The following is a 5,372-nucleotide window of genomic DNA, read 5'->3' as shown; positions in this document are numbered from 1 at the left end:
AACTAAATCCAAACTGTTGTGGCCTGGGTCCAGATCACAAGTCACAGGACAAAGACTCCCCATTGTGAGCTCTCTTCCTGGCCCTGCAGGGAAGGCTGCCCTCACAGTGCAATTCAGTCTGGCAGCTCTTAATGCTTTGAATACAAGTGCTGACTCTCCGAGCTCTCCGCCCTCTGGCTCCCCACAATAAAGAGCTGCTGGGTGGGGGCTGCTAGCAAGTTATTATTATTTTTTGTTTAAAAAATCGGGTCCAAATGGAGTTTTAGAAACACGGTTTTAACATGACGCTTTTGTAACAACAGGTTAAAAATGTCTCATCTACAGAGTGGGAGCCTTCACTAGCCAATCAGAATCGTCCCATCCTAATGTTTGTTCCTGTTCATTAGCATCAACTGCTCATCAGCTGAAGATTTTTTTCCCCTTGACTTTAGAGGTGGAAAATTTTGGAGGGGGGAAGAGAAGCACGTTGGTGATGTTTCTTCCCTGCACAGCTCCCATAAGGAGCAGCCCCTCTGCTGCTTCTCTGGTCCAGCCCACCCCCAAGAAACCTGCCACATTCCCTCACTTGTATTAACCTGCCTGCCTGAGCCGTGCTCTGAATGCGAGAGAGAATTTGTAACTGGGATCAGAATCCCAGTTAACTCTGTTGCTGTATCACTGGGAAGCCGGCTGATAGCTAAAGAGGTAGGAAGGAACATACCAACTCAGCCTCAGAGGCTGGATGGTAGAGTCCTAATCTGCTGGGTTACACCCGTGTAAAACAGATGTAAGATCAGAATCAGGCCCTAGCTGGTGCTCAAATCTAGGCAGCTTGTGACCCTTTTCTAGAGACATTTCCCTTTGTCACACACACGACACATACACAGACCTATCCAGACACTAGCTAGGAGTCCTTTCCCCTCCCAAGTGAGCTGAGGGTTGGACAATTGTGTTGGTTCCCTGGGATATGCCACAAGCTACCTGGCCCATGCTATGCTGTTCCAAGTGAACTTTACAGAGAAAAGATCCCAGCCAGCCAGCTCTCTGCAGTGTGTCTGCCTTTACTGTGCCATTACTGATCTCAAGGGTTTTGCCGCTCCAACTTGTCGCCTTCCAGGGAACTAAAAATAGAGGGGTTTAGTGATGAATCTGGGAAGGAGTTTGTTTTTCTGCTGGAGGACAAGTCAGAGAGAGATTAACCACTTTTCTGCTCTTGCCCGCCCCAAATCTCTCCTAGTTTAATGTAGTTCAGTGGAGTTACAAAGCACATCCCCATTTTTTCCCCAGCTCCAGTCTCCCTGTTCCTAGCATTCCAGTCCTGGCACGTACAGGAGAGGGGGAGGGAGAAAGAGAGAGATTTCATCTCTCTGCGTGTGCCTAGTGATAACTTGCATCTGGAATGAAAGCAGATCCCTATGATCACAGGCTGATGTGTCAGGAGGTTGGCTCCCAGCCTCCTTCCGCTCCCAAAGGCAGGTTCTACCCTGCAAACTTTCTGACAACGTGTCAGTGATAACAAGGAGCCAGCTGAGAGATCCCTGCACGTTCCAGGCTCCAAGTCTCCTGTCCATTCTGCAGGGAGCTGAATGGATTTGTTTTTCTGGCCTTGATTTTTGCCATTAATCAGCAGCTCCCAGCCTGTTGCCATCCTAGGCCTGGAAAGAAGAGCTGGAGGGGTTCTTTTGCAACAGCCCCCGCTAGGGACATATTTTAAAATCACACACCCAAGAGTCCCGAATTCTTTTTCACCCATAGAAAACAGATGATTCTCTACAGTAGGGCCTGCCCATGTTCTCTCTTTCTTCCGGCATCTGTCCCTTTAGCACAATCCATCCATTCACCAATGTGCTTTGTAGCCAGGCAAGAGTTTGCATCTCTGCCGCTGCTGTTTGCTGGCTTCTTTGAATGCAACCCTCTCATGCTATGTAATAAGAGCTTGGTTTTCAGAGCGGCTGAGCGGCACCCACCGTTCCCATTGACACTCCGAGCTCCAGTGGAGACCTGCCTTGGTAAATTTCATGCTGACATCTTGTTGTGCAGACGGTGCAGCTCTCGGTGGTGGGGCAGAGAAGGGAAGCAGCTACAGGGGCAGGAGGAGTTGGTGCTGGAGATTGGAGAAGCCAGACAGGATGGGAAGGGCCAGGTCCCTAGTTTAAGACAGCCATATACAGCAGTGGACAGGTGTCCACATCTCCAGCACCTTGCTGGAGATCAAAGATTCAGTGGGTCACAGAGTCTGAACTGCCCTCTTCTGGCCAGGACTGAGGTCTGTTGGCAGGATGGTACAGCTCAGGGTGGCACTATTGATATAGCTGAACCTGCCCTGTGCCCAGCTTCACTCTCCAAGACGTTCAGTCTATCACCTCTTACCCTCACTACGCAAACAACCCAAGGCGGGCTGGATTGCCCCTTCAAAAGCAATCAACCCTCCCCCAAAGAAACCCATCCTCGCCTCCTAAAAACCCTGTCAGCCGCGTGTCTGCTTTCCTTGGCTTCTCCCCTGGCAGAGCAGCAGCTGAATTAAGAAACCAAACGGAGAGGAAACCATGAAGTAATAACAGTGGTGCTGTAAAAGGAGCCCCAGACTTGTCCAGGACGGGCCTGACACAAGCATTCAGCCCAGTGAATATGGCCCTGGAATCATTTTTTCCCACTGAGCTGCGTGTTTTGTTATCTTTGGCTGCAGTTTGGAGGGCACAGGTGTTTTAACACCGGACCCGGGGACAACATAAATAAGGGGAAATGTTAATTCCAACATACGTCCAGGAATTATCTCCATCAAAGAGAAACTTCAAACTCTTTTTTCGCTTGTAGAATAAACTTAGCGGGTGGAGTTAGGTCCTGCGGGACAATACAATGGCCTGGAAGGCCAGCCTAAACCCCACTCATCTGCGTACTCATCTTTTATCGCGCAGTGACCCAAGAAAATGGCCTTAGCCTCTCTCTGTATGTTGGTAACACGGCCCAGCCCTGCCGCCATTGCCAGATGCCAGGGAAGAGAGACCACTCCCTGCAGAGCACCGTTTCTCAGCCCCTCGTGTGCTGCCACAGACAAGGCCATTTCACACTTGGATCCTTTTTAAAAAGGTGCCCATGTTAATGAGCCCAGCTGCTATTAAGTAGCCCAGAGAAGGACTTTGGAAAGGCTCTGGGGCTGGATCCTGGTCCAGTCCATGCTAAGGTCCCTTTGTGCCAGTAGAAAGGCTGCTCTTAATTGGATGCCATCAGCATGGGGGATTCCTTGGCTGCCATAAAGGAGGGGGAGCCAGCTCTACACCCCCCCAGCTCAGGTGGGTAAGAAAGAATCATAGAATATCAGGGACCTCAGGCGGTCATCTAATCCAACCCCCTGCTCAAAGCAGGACCAATCCCCAGACAGATTTTTGCCCTAGATCCCTAAATGGCCCCTTTAAGGATTGAACGCACCCCTGGGTTTAACAGGCCAATGCTCAAACCACTGAGCTATCTCTCCCCCTCCCAAAATGTGACTCTGCTGGGACTCGAACCCAGAACCTTTGAATCCCTTCTGCCTCTAGAAGTCCAATGCGCTATCCATTGCGCCACAGAGCCACCTCTTTTGAAAGAAAAAGACTGGGGATGTTATATGCCAAAGCAGCCCATGAGCAACTGGCACGTTGCTGCTCAGATGTCCTTAAAATCAAAGTCTGAAGACCCACAAACAACACTGATTACTGTGGCTGTAGGAGATGACATGCTGAGCATGCCATCAGGCGCTGCTTGCTGCAGGGTCATTACAGACAGGCGGCTTCACTGCCAGACTTTCAGCCTCGCCTACTCCAAGACAAAGCTTTACATGTGTTGTACAAGACATGACATATCTGAGGGCACACGGCTACTGCAAGTCATAGGGAATGCCATGGTAGCGGATGGCCTCTGAAAAGGCAGAGCTGGAGACAATTATTCATACCTCTAAGCATAAACCACATTGATCCTCAGGTACTAGGCTCCCAGCCGCCTCCTGTACCTTGAGCATAATGGTTTTTCTGGATGAGTCTCATCTGAGTGGTTTGAGACCAGGGCAGACCCCTCTAGCCAAACATGGGCTGTGTTGCAAAAACACCGGAGCAAAGCCTGGGGCCCCCTCTCCCCTGCCCAACAATATTCCACTTCCTTCATTCCACCGGGGATGAAATCACAGGGCAACACGCTGCCAAGATCCCTGTAGGCATGAACTTTGACAGTGAGGCCGGAATGCTGAATGAATTATTATTATTATCCTGCATGGAAAGGAAACCGTAAATCGTAAGCTCTTCAGAGACGGGGACGTCTTTTTGGTCTGCATTTGTACAGTGCCTAGCGCAATAGGGTCCAGGTGCTCCTAGGTGCTACCACAATAATAGTTGGCTTTGCCTGTTCTGCACTTTCCTAATGTCTACTGCCTCCCCCCCCGCCACAGGGATTACAGTGAGAAGCACTGGGAAGGGTACCTAAATCTGCCTGCATCTGTTCCCTGACTGCAGGACAATCTCGTTTCCGGACACTCCTGCTACGTGTTTCACTTTCACAAGAGACACAAGTGTAACAAAAGCAGAATTCCCTTGAGACAGAAAAACTTGCAAAAACACTTAGGGCTAGTCTACACTTACCAGCCGGGTTGACGCGGTGAGTTCGACTTCTCGGAGTTCGAACTATCGCGTCTAATCTGGACGTGATAGTTCGAACTCCGGAAGCGCCGCGGTCGACTCTGGTACTCCACCACTGCAAACGGCGGTGGCGGAGTCGACCTTGGAGCCGCGGACTTCGATTCCGCGGCGTCTGGACGGGTGAGTAGTTCGAACTAGGGTACTTCGAATTCAGCTACGCTATTCACGTAGCTGAACTTGCGTACCCTAGTTCGACCCCGCTTCTTAGTGTGGACCAGCCCTTACAGTTAGTACATGGCATGAGTTGATCAGGGTGTGTCTACCTAGGCCTGGCTTGACGTGAGTCACTGGACGTGGGGGAGGCCTCATTTCTTGGGAGACAGAATTAGGGAGGTAAATGGATCAGCAGGCTGGAAACAGACTGTCTACTAAAATAAGCATTTTTCTGTCCTAAAATTTCCCGCCCTTGGTGCCATGAGTTCAGCTCCCCCCCATAGCAGAAATGGTAGTACCTTTCCAAGCTCTGCCTATAAAATAAGCCCCACCTGCTAGAGATGCTGCTCAGGGTAGGTTATGTCGATGTTTAAAATATGATCACACATGCTCTCTGGGCTTCGGAGGGCTTGCCTGGTGAGTTGAGATGAATGGGGCACTTCACTCCTCTCAGAGCCAGGCCCTTGTTTCAGGCTCTGCAGGCAGACATGACTGCATTGGTTACACTCCCTTTATATTTTCAAGATTTTCTTTGGAGCCATGGCAACCAGAGACTGACTTGGTTTTTCTAAGTGA

The 5,372-nt window shown here is 50.2% G+C and overlaps 1 non-coding gene across 1 annotated transcript; it reads right to left on the bottom strand.

Annotated features, from left to right (window-relative positions):
- Window positions 1-3,464: 3,464 nt before the first annotated feature.
- Window positions 3,465-3,549, bottom strand: TRNAR-UCU. The gene is given in 2 exon segments: window positions 3,465-3,500; window positions 3,513-3,549. It is a non-coding gene; the product is annotated as a tRNA-Arg (tRNA).
- Window positions 3,550-5,372: the final 1,823 nt, after the last annotated feature.

The sequence above is a fragment of the Mauremys reevesii genome, linkage group 8 (assembly GCF_016161935.1).
Source record: "Mauremys reevesii isolate NIE-2019 linkage group 8, ASM1616193v1, whole genome shotgun sequence".
NCBI lineage: Eukaryota > Metazoa > Chordata > Testudines > Geoemydidae > Mauremys > Mauremys reevesii.
Note: the sequence above shows the minus strand (reverse complement) of the source record. Positions and strands in the feature narration are given on the sequence as shown.